The sequence below is a fragment of the Alligator mississippiensis genome, chromosome 3, assembly GCF_030867095.1.
Source record: "Alligator mississippiensis isolate rAllMis1 chromosome 3, rAllMis1, whole genome shotgun sequence".
Lineage (NCBI taxonomy): Eukaryota > Metazoa > Chordata > Crocodylia > Alligatoridae > Alligator > Alligator mississippiensis.
Window position 1 is genome coordinate 44497586 of NC_081826.1, and position 19780 is coordinate 44517365.

General features: G+C 42.4%; 1 protein-coding gene across 8 annotated transcripts in view; it reads left to right on the forward strand.

The window, feature by feature from the left end:
- LOC109285183 (uncharacterized) overlaps window positions 1-19780 on the forward strand; it is a 295380-nt gene that overhangs the window by 244626 nt on the left and 30974 nt on the right. For all 8 annotated transcript variants that reach the window (XM_059723888.1, XM_059723889.1, XM_059723887.1 and 5 more), the window contains one exon: window positions 7222-7354. The gene's annotated coding sequence lies outside the window, so the exon portion shown is untranslated. The remainder of the gene's footprint in view (window positions 1-7221; window positions 7355-19780) is intronic.

Consider the following 19780-nt stretch of genomic DNA (forward strand, 5'->3'; position numbering starts at 1 on the left):
GGGTTAGAAAAGGTTTTGTATTTGACTGTAGAAGTACTAAGGGAAATATCCACAGATAAACTGGGCCACAGCATACATTTTGTCTTTCCGGAACACGGGATGGAGCAAGATTTGAGGCCCACACACTGGGAATACAAAGAGTTTAATTTCATAGAGTGTTATGCATAGGGTAGTAGAGATAAGTTATGGACCAGGCCCCTGAATTGGTACAGTAGTATAATACAGATGAAATAGCTTCATGATTCCAGGTTAAGAGGCATAGTGAATATTAGGTGTTTTTACATGTGCTCCAGGGTGGGGATAGAAGGGCATTTTAATTAGAGCAGCTCTCAGGACCTGCTCTAATTAAAGCCACAGTGTCTCATGAATCCAGCATCCTGCCCTTCAAAATGGTGGTGGGGGTGCTTTAACTAAAACTTGCTCAACAAGCTTTAAAGCACCCCCACTGCAATTTTGAAATGTGGGGAGACTAAATACATGTGATGGTGAGGCTGCTGGAGCAGTCTAATTAGAATGCTCCAGCAGACTCGATTACTTGAGTCTGCTCTGTTCTAATTAGAACACATTGGAGCAGGTGTCCTGCATGTGTACAGGCACCTGTTGAGATTACTTTGAAGTCAGTAGATTTACAACAGAAGTAGTATAAGTGCATACAATGTTTCAGATAGACACATGATTTCTTCCCCAGTGAAGGTGAGAGAAGTCTTATTTCTTTCTCCTCCCCTCTTTCTCAGTGCAGGAATCCTTTTTGTTCCCACTTAAATGAAGTTATATTAGCAGTGAAGTTGATCAAATAGATTGAACATGAGACTTATGTGCTATAAAAATAGTGAACAAAATACAAAATGAACTTAAGTGGCAATAAACTTTCTATACAAACTAAATTAAAACATCCACATATTCACTTCTACATTTTTCTCTACATGAAATTGAGACAATCTTTGTATATGAAAAATACTTAGAAAAAAGAATATAAAGATAAATTAGGTGGAATAAAGTTTTTGGAGGGGAAGCAGTGAGGCTGTTACTTATAAAATCCAAACTTTGCCCACCAATTTCCACTGCACTTTACTGAGTGTAAAAATGGTGGTGAAAAGCGATCCAGTCAAAATACAAATCTTTGCCAAGAATTAAAAGTGCACTGGATTATTACTATTTGGTAAATCGTAGAAATTTTGAATTACTGTAGTTAGAATTTCATACAAAGCATATATGAAAAATATTAATGCTACATTTATAATGCAGTGAAAAAAACAGGTAATTGACTTATGCCTAAATATTTTAGCAAATATTCCAGTCTGTAAAATGTTGCCAAAAGTAGAATACCACACTGTACTGCAGCATATACTGTACTGCTGTTAAGGAAAATACTCAGTTTGCTAAGCATCCTTGCCAGCCATAATGTCCCTCAGCTTGACTATAACTGGATAAAATCCTTTGAGTTATCACACTGAGTGTTTAATACTTCCTCAGCAGCTTTCCCAGATCTTTTCAAATGTAAAAAATTTCATGAAGGGCCATGCTTTTCTAAGGAGACTCTAATCAGGCTGCTTCTGCTTTATAGTTTATCTAAAAGACACATTATGAGAAACCTCTTCCTTGCAAAGCAATTGTTCATATTGTTTATATAGGTATCACAGAGAGATATGTTTGATACAAATTGTTTCAGTTGGAGACACCTCTGCCAAAGAAAACAGACAGGCAGCTGTTTGCATTGCATATAAAATTTTTGTTAAATATGGCTGCACCTGTGTAAACACAAATTTATTTCCAAGAAGTACCCCTGCAGCTGCAAAAGCTTTCAGACACTGCCAGACAAGTTATTTTTATTAAACCATGTAACATACTAAATAGCTCTTTGGTTGGTTGTCATGCCTTAAAATCATGTAATATAAAATATCTCATTCATTTTTAGAGTAGATATTTTTATTATTCTTTTTGAAATGCTAACCACCTATGGCTTGCTTTGCATTTTAACTTCGTATTACACTTGTATGAGGATTATAAACAGCAAGGCATACAATATATTTTCTGTATAAACAGTATATAGATCATATTTTGTTATACGCACGCACCTTTATATCTATCTATATTTATATGTGTAAACACATATGTGTACATATAAATATATAGATAGATATAGATAGTGTGTGTGTGTGTGTGTGTGTATACAGAGCAAAAAAGCAGGATTTGGCCTCAGTTGAGAAGGGATCTTATTTTTGTATGTAATCTGGAGTTTTTACACTCATATTTCCATGCAATAGGAAAACAAATAACAGCAGGAACGTTTACAGTCAAAGCTGACAGGTTCTGTCTATAGATATGTATCACAAGAATTAACCTCACAGTGAGAGTGGGGGCAGAAGGTTGTGGGACCATTTTTGTCCTTGTCATCCTAAACCCTTATGAGCTGACAACTCCATGGGTGTTGCAGAAGGCATTTTCCTGGGAGGCACCTACAGATCCAGGGATATGGGCCACTTACTAACATAGAGGAGGCTGGACAAGCACCTGGCTGGGGTCATGTGACCCCAGCACTCTTTCCTGCCCAGGATAGGGAGTCAGACTTGATGATCTGCTGAGGTCTCTTCTGACCCTAATATCTATGAATCTATGAATCTATAGGTTCTTCAAACTGCAGAAATTTCATACATAACATTAACTCCTGGATTGGGGCAGTTCATGCAACTGTTTGCTTGAATATAGGTGTGTATGATGTAATTTGTGTAGTAAATATTTCTGCAGTCATTTGGAGGTCTGTTTGATAGTATTTGCAAATACAAAATATGCATATTACCATTCAGATGCATAAACATATACATGCTATGTGTGCACATCCATCTTTTAACATGCTTGCATATCTTCCATTGACATGTATGATGGTTGCAAAGAGAACAGAAGTCCTTACATACTGTATGGTTGTGCAAATGGCTTTGTCTAGAAACCTAAAATCATTTGTATGTAGTATTTCAATCAATGTTCAGTAAAGAAGTATTCCAAAGGTTAGGACTCTTGGTTGTAATGTTAAACACAGTGATGCAAATCTGAACCACACAGCCTCCACAAGAGAAGGTTGAGAGGCGACCTTGTGGCCGCCTCTAAGTTCATCACGGGGGCACAGAAGGGAATTGGTGAGTATTTATTCACCAAGGCGCCCCCGGGGGTTACAAGAAATAATGGCCACAAGCTAGCAGAGAGCAGATTTAGATTGGACATTAGGAAGAACTTCTTCACAGTTCGAGTGGCCAGGGTCTGGAACGGGCTCCCAAGGGAGGTGGTGCTCTCCCCTACCCTGGGGGTCTTCAAGAGGAGGTTAGATTAGCATCTAGCTGGGGTCATCTAGACCCAGCACTCTTTCCTGCTTATGCAGGGGGTCGGACTCGATGATCTATTGAGGTCCCTTCCAACCCTAACATCTATGAATCTATGAATCTATGAACTTAGTTGAGCTTTGTTGTCTTTCCTATCACTTATGAATATTCACGACAAGGTATAGTTGGTGCTTACAAAAGCTCAGATTTGTGAATGAGAAGTCCAGACTTAGTTTGTGCACTGCATTGGCTCAAAAGTATGATCTAACTAAAAATGACTCATTTTTATGAATATTTGTAGTAATGACTATACTATATTGTTACAAATATATATATATATTGACACACACACACACACACACACACACACACACACACATATATATATATATATATATATATATATATATATATAAAGTATCCACTGCTACAGTCTCAAACTGAACTGGACATGGGTTTAGATCAAGCATAAAGGAACCATCTCCTACTAGCAGAATGACAGCCATTTCATAATATCCTACATCAGGGTTGTCTAACTGGAAGCATACAAGGGGCTTCTCTCTGGCCACTACTCCCTCTGGCACTCTGGTTGCAACAGCAGCCATAGTCTCTAGGTTCCACCTCCCTCCTCCAGCTTCCATTTCCTGCCTGTGCCCCAGGAAGCAGGTCAGTATGGCAAGGGGTGTGGGGAAGAGGAAGACAACCTGTGCAATGTGGGGGGGGAGGGGGTGGAAGAATCTGTGACAGCATGTGTTGCAGGGGGTGGGATTATACTCGTGTACCTGAACCTTGCAGCAGACAAAAGGAATCGCAGTCGCATACTTGCTCAGAGCAGTGGGGTGGGGTGGAGCGGAGAGGAGAGGAGTGTGTAGGGGGAAAATTTTCCTTGTGTGCTTGCATGGGGCACCCATTGCAGTGGTGGAGATGGAGTGCCCACATGGATATGTGGTCAACAGGGAAGTGAGGGGGAAAGGCCACATGCCCCAGTGGCCCTTGGTTCAACTGCTGTCACCTACAAGGTGTGTGGCCCCTGGGGCTCAGAAGATGAACAGCCCTGTTCTACATTGTTTCCCTGTAAAGAAAAACTAATGTATAGGCTGGATTCCAGGGAGCCAACACAACTAGTTTATAAAAAACTTAAATGTCAAGTCACATGCTTGTTTGCTTTAACAGGAATGTGATCTGAATCAGCAGAAATATTCTTCACATTTCTAGTGTGAATACCCTTGAAATATGAGAGACAAGCAAGCTAAGTATTATCAACCTGGAAATGCTCAAGATAGGGCAGTCTCGCCACATTTTGTATTCTGGCACAGTGTTGTGGTGATCATTAGGCACGATTACAGATCTAGGACAGTAGGGATAGCAGCAAATAAAAAAATGAAACATCAGTTACATTTTATATGTATTGTATATCGGATTAGATATATAATCTAATTATATGTGTATGCAAGTAAAAGTGGAACACATTGGATATAGCAAAAATGCTGTTTACAAATATTTGTTTGGATTCCAAACAGCTGATAGTTATTCACAAGCATTCATATGAACAGGCTTTGGTTCATACAAACGTTTGGAAACCAGTTCCTTTGTATGAATGCCCATAATCACAGGCAGAAGCATAGAAGCTGCCAGACTAGATCAGACTCATGGACCACATTGTCCAGTGTCTGGTCTCTCACAGTAGTCAACACCAGATGCTTCAGAAGAAGAAGCCTGAAACCATGTAGTAGACAGATGTGAAATAATCTGACTGTCTTGAAGCTCCCTCATCCTAGTGATTGTCTTAAATCTGAACATGTATTTTTTTTATACCCTTAGAATTTTATAACTCTGGAAAGTCTTGTCACAAGAATAATTGTTATCTTTGTGTATAGGCAAGAATATTTGTTATTCACTATTCATCATTTGTGGTTTTACTGTTTAAAGCATTTTCAGTCAATCAGGAAAAGAGAAAACAATATGGAGCAGGGAAAGCAAGCAGTCAGAAAACACCAAAGGCTGAAATTTGTTCACAAAATTTGCCTGTTAGTCACAGATAGGGAAAAAAGGTGAATACAGAAGTGGGGAAAAATAGCTATGAATAAAAAAAGCAAACATTAATTATGTGACTACTGGATCAAAAATGTGACAATAAATGTCAGTCTCAGCATTTATGTACAGCCCTCCTAGTACTTTACTGCAATGAACTCATGCCATGAAATTCAGACCCAAGTCTTCGGGGTTTCAGAGGGTCCAAATCCTGTGCATTTCTTTCAAGTGTGATATATGCAGAAGGTAACTAAGTCCTGTGCTGTATTCAGCAACACATTCCATGTTTGCCTAATTCAGGTTATGACTTATGGTATACCTCTGTGGTTGCCATGAACAGTACATGCTTTATTAGTTTGTCTGGGAGCTAGTTAATCAGGGAAAAATACAAGGTCTGCTTGTGTCCCATAACCTGAGTAAAAAATCCCTTAATATTCATGATGGAAGAACCTTGTCTCTACTCAGCTGCAAGAGTCTCTATATTGGCAGTGAGGACGAGTCCCAAATGGGAGAAAAAAACAATAAATTACGTAGAAAAACAACTGAAGATACACTGCAGATGGCTTTCAGTACATAAAATTCCTCCCATGGGAGTTTTGCATGCATTTGAACTAGGGAGAAAGGTGCCACTCACCACTCCATCCATGCAAAAGAGTATAACATTTCCTAGAAATTGAAATCAGAAATCAATAGAATGGTCATTCTTTTCCAAGAAGAAAGCCCTCACCTCCAACTTCCACTATGTAGGAAATATACAATGGTCACTTTTGTATTCATTAAATAGAATGCAACATGATTGTGACAGCAAAATTGTTCAGAGAAATCTTGGAACTCATTGCCCACTCACACACAATAATCTAATTCATGTTTAATTGAACACAGCTCTAAAATATAAAGCATTAGTTGATTATGTGTAACCAAATTATGTTAGATGTCCATGGGTAATTATAATAAAATATTAAAGCAGTTTCATAGCCTAGAAAAAAAAAGATAAAAATATACAGCCATATACTTTTGATTTAGTTACTTCAATTTCCTTTTTCTACATTAAAAATGTATATGAGAGCTGCCATCTCAATTGCATAGGATATGAAGCTTTTTTATTTTTTGAGGAATATCAAGTTAACTGAAGTACAGTCGAGTTGCCAAGAGTCACAAAGACTTGCTGCCACTAAGCTGTACATAAACTGAGTCAAGCTCATGATCCCTCCTTTAATAATAAATTTGGAATCCTTATTAGAAAAAAGTATCTCTGTCTAGCACTTCGAGATAAACTATGTTGCAGAAGTATCTCGAAAAAGATAGAAATAAGTCACTTAATAAAGTCTAAATCATTCCTTAGGTTAGCTAATAGAAGCACCCGTGGTTATAAAATTAATCAGTCTCTGCTATTACAGCAAATTGGTGAAGATTGTATTGACACATCTTCATCTGCATGTCTCATCAGAGGTGTCCATGCCATTTAGCTACAAAACCCTGGAGGCTTTACTCTGCGCAGAATCTTATAATACTTCAATTAAGGGACACCAAGCTGCCAGCCAGACAGCAGAGCATTTATTTCTTGATGACTCCTTAAGTTGTGCCACAGGCCTATCATTAAGAGAATATTTTTCACAGCATGTTGCAAAGATCCTCATGCCATTAAAAGGAATTGAAAAAGCATCAATTTGTTGTTTCCACCTAACACAGATATTTTTCATTGCTGGAACAGCCATTAAAAACAATCTGTTTTATTGCGTTCTGAAAAGATCACAGGAAGTACACATTGTGATTTATTTTAAGTATGACATTAGTATTAAAAGCATTGTGAATCTGTAGTATTTGAAATAAATATTTAGGAAAACAAAGTATTAAATATGCTTTTTTATTTTCACTGCAGAATACTTTATGCCATTTTGTCTGATACCTTATCAAATGCCCTGAGGGGATGCATTCTTTCAGAGGGAACGGCAAGGGTCATTGTGACAGATCAGAAAGCTAGTAGAAGACTATACCATGAATGTGGTGATAAGGTGAGGAATTTTGCACTACTGCCTCTTAAGTTGTAGCTTTCTCCCCAGGTAGGTGAATATGTTTTAGACATTCTCATATCTTTACAGCCATTTTTGCAGTTAATTATTATTATTAATGTTGTTTTTGCATCACTCTAACGCAGCATGAAACATTTTCCAAATATCCCTGCACTCAATTGCTTAGGGTTAGATCTGCACTTCAAGTACCAACATTTAGGTATCACCTAGATCTTCTAAATCCACTCCATTTGCTGTCCAGCCAAAAGTCTCCTGGACACCACAGTTTCTGCCAGTGGATATGACATGTGAAGGACCACTTGATGCCACTGAGGTGTTTCTTCTGCTCCTTCCTTTCCCCACTGCCCTCCCTGCAACATATACACCTCAGTTTAGAGCAAGGAAATAAACCCAGGTCTTCTGCACTGCAGGGCTAAGTGCAGATATTCAAAAGCCAGACTCTGAATTGATTCAGTCTTTGCAAGTGGCTCAGGCTAGAAGCTGGGGAGCAGTAGAGTGAGCCCTCACTTCCCTTCCGCAGCAGCTGCAAGGCTGGAGGGAAGCTGACCTGGGGGGGCATGGCCAGGCCCCTGGCAGGCTTCTAAGTAAGATCGGGGAGGGGTTTAAACCCCTACCCTGGCCTGCAGAGAACCAGCCAGGGTCTGCCTGGAGAGGAAAGGGGGAAGCAGCCCTTGCCAGGCTCATCCCTAAATGGGGAGAGGAGGTGCATGGCCAGACATCAGTCCAGACAGAGCCTCAGGGACAGGGGGGCAGGGAGGGGAATTACATTTCCCTGTCTCCTCTCTGTCCCACTGGTACAGGGACCCCAGGTGGGGTCTGCACTGCTGTCTGCCCTACTGGCTGCTCGCATGGCAGGGGGTGTGGCCAGAGCCAGGCTGGGCAGCAGCCTCAGGCGAAGGCGGGGCAGGGAAGGAGATTAAACTCCTGCCTCCCCTCTCGGGCATGGGCATAGGCACAGAAATCACAGCTGGGGTCTGCTTGGCTTTCTGCCCTGCTGGATGTTTGCATGGTGGGGGGCGTGACTAGAGGGGGCCGGCATGGCCTGCCATTTGCTCACCTCATCTGGGGCTGAGGTTGTGGCCGTGGGGCTAAGCGGGCTGGCCCATGGGCATGGAGGGGCCAGCCCAGGCTGGGCCACAGGGGCAGGGCCCTCCCCAAACATCTGCAGCTTGGGTTGGGGCTGCAGGAGCTGTGTGCCCGGATTGCTCCCAGCTCCCTGCACTCATGCCAGGCTGCGTTGTCAAGGAGCTGAAGTTGGTTGGGAAGGGCCCTGCCCCTATGGCCCAGCTTGACCCAGGTCAGTCCCTCCACACCTGCCCTCAGCAGTGCCAACAGTCATCCCTCCTCAGCCCCGGGTGAGGCAGGCAGATAGCAGGGCTGGCCCAGGCTGGGCCATGGGGGCAGAGCCCTTCCATGCTGGTGTGGCTCCGTGACAGCCAGGCTCAGCGTGCATGGGCAATGGCTGGCTGGGCAGCAGTGTGGAGGCGATGTAGCTGCAGCTGCAGGAAGATGCCTTGGCAATGGACAGGCCAGCCAGGATGACTCCATTGTGCCCACAGCTGCCCCAGCCAGCTTGGAGGTGCTGACAGGCCCAGAGCCTGGTAGTTTCCTGCCACAGGAGTTTGTGTGCTCGTAGCTGGCACCACGTCACCTGCATGGTGCCTGCAACAAGCAAGCACTGTGCAGGGGGTGTGGTGGCAGTGGCAGCTGTGGGCACACAAATTTCCACAGTGGGTGGCTGCTGGGCTCCGGGCCTGCCGGTGCTTCCAAGTCAGCCTGAGCAGCTATGGATACAATGGAATCACTCTCTGAAGCCAGTCTAGCTGCCAAGGTGCCCACATGCAGCTGTAGTGGCATTGTCTCCACGCTGCTGTCTGGCCGGCTGCTACCCATGCACATCCAGGCCAGACTGTCATAGAGCCACAGCTGGCTGGGAAGGGCTCTGCCCCTATGGCCCAGCTTTGGTTGGCCCCACTATTCGCTTGCCTCACCCTGGACTGAATGGGGTCACCTATGGGTGCTTCTGAGGATAAGCACAGAGGGGCTGGCCCGGGGAGGGCAGGGCCCTTCCCAGCTGGCTTTAGCTCCATGGCAGCCCAGCCCAGCCTGAGTGTGGGGAGCCAGAAGCAATCTGGGTGCACAGCTCCCACAGCCCCAGCCTGAGCCGCAGCCAGCTGGGAAGGGCCCTGCCCTGCAGCCTGCCTAAACCAGCCCCTCTGTGCCTGCCTTCAGCAGCACCTGTGGGCTGGCCCAGGTCAGCCCTGCAACTGCAGCCACAGCCTCAGTCCCAGTCCCAGCCCCAGCCATGGGCAGATGGCAGGGCCATGCTGGCCAGAGTCTGGCCATGCCTCTGCCCCGGGGGTGGGGAAGGGGGTTGAATCCTAACAGGGGTTGCTCTGCCCCAGCCAGGCAGATCCCAGCTGCTGTCCCCTAGAGGAAGGGGGGAGGGAGGGGGAATAAACCTCCTCCCTGCCCCTTAACCTTAGGGGTGCCATGTCAGCTGGTGTCTGGCAACACCCCTACCCCTGCTCTGGCTAAGGAGCAGAGGGGTGGGGCCAGCCCTGCTGTCTGGAGCAGGCAGCATAGCCTAGCCCAGGGATGAAAAGTATCTGGGATGCTGAGGGACTGGTTAAACTTAAACCAGGAAGGGGTCTGGGACAGAAGTTCCATAAACCGGTTTGACCCAAATCTGTTAAGTCTGCTACTACAGTCAACCAGGTTTATCTTAAACTAGTTTTGGCCATTTTGAAACTGGTTTATGTGTACTGAACTTATGTTTTGTTACAGGTTGTCACGGGATGGGGTCCCCAAGCACGTCCATGATACCCCTAGGGCCCCTCGACCATGCCAATTTGGCCCGATGGGCACCATCTTTTCTCACCCGCCATGTCTTGGTGTAATTGTAATAAATAGGGAGGCTGCCTTCAAGTGTAGTTTGACATGGTCCTGATGGACCCCACTGAACCTTGTGGGTTCTCGGACCTCTTGTGGGTCTCATTTCAAAATGGATGTGTCAGGACACCCTCAGCCTTATGGGCTAGATGCATGGCTCCAAACGGTCCCTTTACCATGCCCCAAGCCTCGCAGAAGGTATTCCCGCAGCATCCCTCTGAGGCCTTGGTTTTACTCGGCCTCGGGTTGTCACTGGCCTCTCCACAGCCCTGTCTCTCTCTGTGCCTGCACTGGCACTGGGGTCTGCTCTACCCCCTTGTCACTGTGCACTCTGGTGCTGGGGTCTGTTCAACCCCAAACACTGTGCCCTCTCTGGCACCGGGGCCTGTGCACCCTGAATACCATGCCCTCTCTGGCACTGGGGTCCCCACCGTGCAGTGGGTCCCCAATGAGACCTCCTCCTTCCCCCATAGCCTCAGCCCAATCCACCAGTCTTATAAACAGAAATCAACATGCAAGCCCCTAGGCTATAACATAACTCAAGCCGCACAGGGTGTGCTCTGTCCCTTAACATTACCAGAAGATAAACTTGCAGTTAGGCCTCTCCCCTTTGCTTCCTCTAGGAAAGCTCCTTCCCCCTTGGCAGCTGGCAGAGAACTGCCTTCCTGGTCCCAGCCCTGGGGTTTATACATTTGCCAGGCCCTGCCCCTTCTGGTCAGCTGACCGCTGGCAGGTGCAGGCCAACTCTCTTATTCTTGCTGCCCTGGTAGGTAACCCGCAGCTGGGAGGTTCCCAGCTAACTGCTAGGGCTCTCTCCCTAGCGGTTTCAGCCCTTAAAGGAGCAGGACACCTTAGTGCCCTGCGACACAGGTTTAAAGCAGTTTCTGATCACTTTAACTGGTTTATGTGTAACTTTTGTCCCTGGCCCAGGAGATTATCCTAACTGCCAGGTGATGGTGTATTCTGGAGGTGTGGCTTCCTCAAGCTATCCTGTTGGAACTGTTTCACTTTGCATAAATAATTAACGATTCAGAAAGAGAGAGAGCTAACTAGAGCAAGAAGCAAGAAACTGACTCTCCAGCCCGATGGTTAGGGTGCACACACATAGAAACAAAGAGAAACAGATTCAAGTACCTTGATCCAAATGAGACAGATCAGGAATGTGAAAGCAGGCTTCCCACATCCCAGACAAGCCCCTCAATCACTGGGTTAATGGCACTACCTCTCTGGTATCTGTCTTGTTAAGTATCTTAACTCCAGGAGAGGGTTATGGTTAGCAGCTGCAGATCCCACTTGGAGATAAGTGCCTAATTCCTTGTCATTTCCTACTGGCTAACTTACATTGGCCCTGTGCTGGCTTTTGTGAATTCCACCTCAAGGCACTAGTTCTCCCTAATGTTTGTGTGGCCTAAGCACCTGTCTTGGGGCTGAAGATTCCAATCCTATAAGCAAAGTGTCCAGTTAGGTATTACAGTGCCAAGGTCTCTCTATAGATTTAGGCTTTTCACGTTAACTGATATACAAGGTGACAAGTAAAGGTAACAGCCAGTAGGGTGGGTCAGGGGAAGGAAGGCCCAACAACAGGTTTATTTTGGGCCTCAGTCAGTACTTATTGAAAGAAAAGGCAAGATTCTTATTGAGCTCAGGGGAGGCTGTAGATCACTTGACTGATGAGTATGATTTATATAAGACTCTTTAGTCAATGCTGGTCAATAGTATTGCTTTAAACCCTGTTTTGGATGAATCAAAATTAAGTCACTGTTAGCCCTATTGAACTAATTTCTGTCTGGCTTACTGATGTGCAACTCCTGCTAAGCTCAAAAGGAACAGTATATTCTCAGTGGAGGGCAGAAATGAACTCACTTATGTTTGTTCTGTTCCAGATATGGGAATCCCATGGGGCCCTTAAATGTGGAAATTCAGTGTAAGGTCTCAAACTTGATTTCTTATTGAAACAGTGAAATAAATAGCTTTTTCTTGGCATCTTCTAGAGGCGGGCCTCATATAAAGACCAAGACCAGGATCTGAGCACCCTAACATGCAGGTTGGATGTGGGTTTGGCCCTCAATTTCATAGCTGCTCTATCTATATAATAGGCTTAACCAAATCTCCGCATCTGAACACTCATATGTTAGGAAAAGAGCAGTCTTAAGTGTTCAGTGCAGCAAAGTCTCACATAAAGGTCACTTATTCCCAGTACATAAATAAAGTGTTTTGAGGAATGTCTTCTGATGACCTCTGCCCCTCAGAAATTAAAAGTATCATTGAACCTATGCTTAGAATACAGAATGGTTTTATCTTGAGACTCAGATTTAGCAGGAAGACCTAGATCTTGATCCTGCAATCTCCAGCTCATATGATTAATCCCATTGAATTCAATGAGATTCCTAACATGATTAAAGACTATTTGCCAAAGTAAAAGTTTCTAGGATTAAACCCCTTATTTGCATTAAGTTGTTTTGCAATGTTTTACTAACAGGAGGCATCTCAGCTCTAAATCAGCGCTGAGTAGTATCTTCCTTAGAGAGATTAAATTATTTGGCCTCCTACTCTTATTTATAAATACAGAATTCTGTAAATAAACTGAAAGGAGCAGCATTTGTGATTTCATCTCTTCAATTAATTTACTTAGAACAAATGTGCTTGGTAAGTGTCAGTTCCGCAGAAGACAAATTTACTGCCTAGAAACCAGGGCCAGACTCTGCAACTTTAATTCATGTGAATAGTCACATCAGTTTCAATGGACTATTCATATTAGTCCAATAGGATTACTTGCATGAATAATACTCTATGTTATTCAGGATGAAAGGTACCATATAAATGTAAACTATTATAAAAATATTAATAATATGCATTTTTAAAATACCGTAGTTACAACAAAACATGCATTTATCCTGGTAGAGTCATTACAGTCGATAAGGTAAATAGTGCTTGTACCAAGAAATTCCTACTACACATACCAAAATACTTATTTAACTGTGTTACTAATAAGTAGGTTTTTTGTAAAGATACAAATACACATTCACAAGAACACAAATACTACATGTATTTATGAAAGAGCCTTTCAGGGCTTTCAGGTAAATACTATGCGTGTTTTCTTATTCCATGAAAGCAATTTATTTTCTTTTTTCTTTTGAAGAATAAACAAAACACAAAGGTCCAAATTCATCCCTGCAGTAATTCTATTGACTTCAGTGGGGTTTCAGTAGAAGCTGGAAGGCAATTTTACACAAATAGTGCCAAAAAAATCTGTTGCAAGCCATTCAAAGTTCCCTGTCCACAGATTGTTGTGTGTGGGCAAACCTTGCATAAAACTACGGAACCCCCCATGAGCTCCTCTGGGGTTCCACGTGGGTGAACCTGCAGGGTCTTGGGGCCAACATGTGGAATTTCACAAATACCTAAGACATGGGTTTTTTTCCTCTTTAACTTAGGTTCCTATTTTATGCAGAGCACTAACAGTATGGGAACATGTCAGCATTTATGGAGATTTTCTTGGCTTAGTATTAGCCTAACATTTATTAAATGTTATTTTTTTATTTATGTTGTCAACAATGACATTTTATACAGTATTATGAAGATGCAGTCAGACATCATTTTATATGGTATTACAAGGATGTAGTCAAACACCACCTCTTAATTCAGCTATAAATTAAAAATACTGCAGTCAAGTTGTGTATGAAAAATCTTCCCCTGATACCGCAATATGTTCAACACAAGTCTTTCAGATTATGTGGACTACATACTCAACTGGAATAAATCAGTAACTCTGTTGACTTCAGTTTGGAGCCATCTGAACCTGCAAGTCTAAGGGGCTTGAAACAAACAGATAAAAAAAATCCCATGGAAGTGATCCCTTTCTGTCACAAACCCACTGCTATGTACTGAAGTCACAGAACATTGCATAGGAAGTCAATCTCTAGTGTGAAAATATTTTACAGGGTTGGCTGATTTATTACATTATATAATTATTTATTAATTTTTGTCAATTCCTTACATATGCAGCTAAATGGTACATATAATTTAAGGGTTCAAACCTCAGTGGTATCCTTTAAAGAAACACAGATAATCCAAGCTCAACATCTGTTCTTCTCCAACTTGAATCCCATGCTTGCAATGCTATCCTCCTGCCACCACTTTTCCCTCTACCTAGGCTCTCAACAACTTCCTATGAAAAAGACAAAAATCCAATGTGATTCAAAGGTTATCCACCGCACTCTGGCTTGATTTCTCTTTCTTCTCTCCTTCCTGTCCTCTACAGCACACTGTCCCCTACAGCACTTCCGTTTCTCAGTCACTGTGGATGATGGCACCATCCTACCTATCACTTAGGCCCATTGTCTAGGTGTGATTTTCTACTCAGACTTGTCTGTAGATACCAAGATCTGGGCTTGGTGATTCTAAATCTTACTGATTCTTTCCGATCCTACCATTCCACACAGCTAGAACTCTTGTCTAGATGTTCCTCATCTTGCCTGCTGGTTACTGCAACCTTTTTTGTTTTGAGCTTGACAAATGCAGTCTTGCCATGCTATCCATTCAGAATGTTACTAGCCAATTTCTTTGATAATGCCACCCCTCTCTATGGATCCTTTTTTGCATCCTCATTTTTTTCACATCCAACTTTTAAAGTCCCTCATGGTGGAGCCACCTTTACACAGAATTTCTCATTACCCATTTATATAATTGACTAATGATGCTATCGTTTATTGCTCACTGATGCAAGTTGCCAGTCAACATCTTCATGCTTTACCCTGTGCTACTCTTTGTACTAAGGACACCTATCTCATTACCCTTCTATAGAAACCTTCTTAAAACACAATTTTTCTGTGATGCTTACGTAACCCTGGCAACAATTAGGCTGCTGGTGTGATCAGACTACTACTCGTCATTCTGAGCAGTATTGGTTTATTGTTTCCTTTCACCTTGCAATCAATCTGTACCCATCTCTTGCCTCTTGGTTTAACTTGGATCTAGGTCAGGGACCATCTTCTTGTTCTGTAGTTGTACAGAACCTGGTGCAATGGTAGTTTGTGACTGGGACATACAGGTGTTAGGATCATATACATAAAATACCAACATACAGTACACAAATACATAAAATAATAAATAATAATTCCAGCATCTGACCTTAAGAACATACAGAATAAGCAGGCCAGCCTGTTTGACAGTAAGAGTCAAATGTCACGTCATAGCCACAAATACGCATTTTCAAGCCAGATGCCTATTTTCAGGAGGCCAGAATCCTGTGTCAGCATTATACATCATCATATCCAGTAGTATTTACAGCCTTTCACCATTCAGGTTATAAATGACAGGAAACTGGGCTCCATTTCCTCTTCAAATAATACTTTTGGTGAGAACTAGGTTTACTTTGTTGCTTGTGAAATTAATGAAGAAGCAGACAGATCTCTATGAAAGGAATGTTGAAAACATTAACAACATGAATGTTGTAACTGGTAACAGGCCCTAACCAATCCCCCTGCTCAACCTTTCTGACTTCTCCTCAGTAAGCTTTTCTAAAGTGACTGTCATTGTAATGTCAAGGTACTGGGTGTCTTTGAATTTCATGAAATGTGGTCTGGACATATTTCAGTTTATGAGAGGGTGAGCCGTGAGAATTCTTTCTCGGTACTAAGCAAATCCCACTTTCATTGTCATGTAAGCTACTTCTGATTTGCTATGGATATGAGTAACTGCATATGGGCAGTTATTGCAGAACAGCTAGCTCACCATAAGTTAATATGCTATTTTAGCTTCTGACAACTTGTTTATATAGCCATAGCTCCCTGTAGACCCTGTTTCAAGTTGCATTGGTTCAATAGAGGCTCTTGGCTTGTCTGTATTGAAGGGCTTTCTGCTAGTGTCCCTTTGCCAAATATTGTGTCTTTACAATAACATTTTTCTATTTTTTGTGTTTTTCACTCTTTTTTGCTTTATAAAAGACTGAGACAAACAATCATAGGGATTAACTGTGACCCCAGCCCTAAAAATATACCTATGTGCAAGTTTAACTTTGTGTATGATAACAGACCCATTAAAATTAATAGTACCATTCATAGATATAATATTAAGCAGTTTAATAAACTTATGAAGATCAGAGCCTACCTAATGATACACTGGGGGCATCTACATGAGAGGCTTTAATGCACGTTAGACTGATGTGCAGTAAAGTGTCACTGTCTAGACGTGCGCAGTATTTACTGTGCAGTAGGTTAGTCTAATGCACCATTTTCTGATACTTGTAGATACAGATACTAGAAATCAGTGCATTAAACTAAAGTGCCACGAAAGTGCACATGTAGACTCTGACCAGGAGCAAATTGCTTCCAGGCAGCCTGGGGAGCAAGGGAACACAGGAGGAGGGAAAGCTGTCTCTGGCTGCCAGGCGGCTGCCTCCCAGCCATAGGGAGATAAGGACTGTCCCAATCTCCACATCGCTGGGAGGCAGCTGCCTGGTGAACTGGGACAGTTCTGTGTCCCCCTCCTGCCTAGGCTGACCAGAAGCAATTTGCTCCTGGTCAGAGTCTACATGTGTGCTTTGGCAGATTAGCTTAATACACTGATTTCTAGTATCTGTATCTACAGGTACTAGAAAACGGTGCATTAGATTAACCTACTGCACAGTAATTGCTGCACACATCTAGACAGTGACACTTTACTGCGGTGACCCATTCTGATCTCCACATGGCTGTGAAGCAGCTGCCCAGCAGCTGCAACAGCTCTCCCTTCTCCTGTGTTTTCCTGGGATAGCTCTCCTTGCCCTGCAGAGATTGGGATGGGTTCTGATCTGTGTGGGGCTGGCAGGCAGTTGCCTGCTGAGCCAGGACAGGTCCCTCTGCCTCCCAGGGCTCAAGGTCGCTCCGATCTCCCCGCACCTGGCAGGGAGCTGTCCACTGAGCCATGACAGCTCCTTCCCCCTTGCAGATCCTAGAGCTGGGACAGCTGGGGGTTGACACCTTGGGAAGCCCAGAGATCCCCCAGGCGGCTGCATAGGGACAGAGCAGGACAGGAGCAACCCTGGATTGGCCTGCTCCTGTTGTGCTCAATTTGCTCCTGATGCAGGTGTACGTGTGGACATGCACCCAAGTGCACTTTAATAAGCCTGAATTTTCTGTGCAGAAAATTCAGGTGCATTAATTTCATGTGTAAACACTCCCACTAAGAGCAATAAAATCTGCAAAGTAAACTCAAAAATACAGAAGTCCTATAGGCAAGTGTTGTAAGTATTGGTGTAACTTGTGTCAGTGGTAAGAAGGAAAAATGACAAGAACCCTGTAAAATGGGAGTAGTTTTATTCATCTTTAAAAAAAGTATGAGCATTTGCAGGATTGAAACTAGAAGTGAATTTTAAATTGATGATGTCTTTTTAAGAAGCTCCTATAATTGAGCCATAGAAACTTTTTAATATCTCTAAAATGTGCTTCCAAATATGGTAGTATCATAAACATAGATGAATGCTCATTCATGCTGGACCTTTAGTAATAGACTTACAAGTTACTGTCAAGTGATTTGTTTTCATAAAATGTCTCATTTTTCATACATAATTTAGACAGCTCCAGCCACAAGCATTATCATGACCTTAAAAAAATATTTTTTGCCATATATGGAATTTTGTCTTATTCTGGCAAAACTCCCCCGCAAAAGAACTGAAGTGCCTCAAACACCCCACTAATGGTACAGTAAATTACATTTTCTCATTTGGAACATTGTAATAGATTTCTCCACAGAGTGATTTATCATGCAACAATTAGGAACCCTAGGGAATTAGATGACCATTTTAAATTTTATCAGCTTGTTTCAATAAACTGTTAATGTGACCCTAATGTTTGGGAAGCACTTTAATATAATCAGATTTCAGTTGTTCAATCTACTGACATTAATGGCTACCTCATTAATCATAGGATTCTCACTGAGACCTCAGAGGCTGTGCTAAGTTCAGTGGACCAATTCTTACAATAATAAAAACAACAGGCAATTTTCAACAGGGAAAAATTCTCACTTTAACTGCAAAATATTGTTTTTCTTATCCTCCAGGATTTGACAAGGTCATTTAATAATTCCCTAAAGCTTGGAAAATCAGCATTTGTATTTAATTCAGCTTTATTCTTAAATTGGGCAATTAAATAAGGTATAGTTAGAAGACTTCTACTTTTTTGCAGTAAATAAATATAGGGCTGTCTGAGAAATTTCAAAATATGAGGAACATCATGCAATGGCGTGTGTAGGAATGCATATCCTTAGCATGGTATGGCTCATGACAGTCACCTTGTGAATCCAGAGAAAGTGATATTTTGTTAAAAAAGAACCATAGTGTTCTACAATGATGGTTCTAAGCATTATAGCTTACAAGATGCATGTCCCAGTGGCAGCCCACAGGGTTAGCACATGGCCCATGGGCTCCCTCCTGGCCTTTGCTCCTTCCATTGCACCTGCTACTATGGTAGTCAGAGGCTCTGGGCTCTCTCTCTCTCCCAGATTCTTCTTCCTACCCTGCTGCCTGCACAGCCGGGGGAGTGTGTGTGTGGGGGGGGGAGGGTACCCAGGAGGGCTGATCCCACAGTGTGCAGCCCATGCAACATATAGGGCAGGGTGCGCAGTCTTTCACTGCCTGGAAGTTGGACAACTTTTCCTTACAATAATAATTCTGTGCTGTTTAAGCTTCCCCTACAGAATACTTCACTAGTTTTTGTCTCAAGACTGGAAATAAGGTTCCAATTACATCCATTTCAATATAGCTTGTTGTCTTTTATTCTTAAATGTTGAATTAATTTAACAGAAGGTAATATGATTAACACTATAGTCTACATAACAAATATTCTTAGACGGATTGATAGAATATTGCTGTCATGTACTTGAAAGAGCAAGCAGATTCAGACATTAACTTCTCTTTCAAGGCCCAGTGAAAAGTCTTATTTATTTCTTTATAAAAACCTTAGTCCCACAAATCCTTTCATGGTATATAGTTGGAAACACAAATTTATTGCACTCCAATACAAATTTGAACAGAGGATAAGTATGCCTTGAAGTATTAGGTATATTCCTTTGCTGTGAAAAAGTATCAGCTACTTGAATGTCTCCTTACTCTTAAGAAAGCAGTTAAAGAGTATGGGTAGAGAATGCTCAGCATTATTATAGTGTCTCTTAAGAAATCAAAGCACTAGCAAACACCACTAAAATCTTATTAGCAATGAAAATAGGTATACTAGAAGAAAAATGTTCCACCATATCTTCACTTCCTATTGTACAGATTACTGCAGTCAGTGGAAGACCCTTCTGTTACTGAATCATTCTCTGAACCATGATGGATGGAACAATGGACTACATCTCTGTTGTTCTTGATTGATAACAGTTTTGCCTAATATCTTATCCTTAAGGAAATTGAACAACTGCTGGTTACCAATGGGAGCTAATACATTATTTGGATATGCCCAACAACATTTAAGAAGTTCTTTTTAAAAGTTGATTTTTAATAGGTTTTGGTTTCTGTATCGACACTACAATCTAAATTATGTA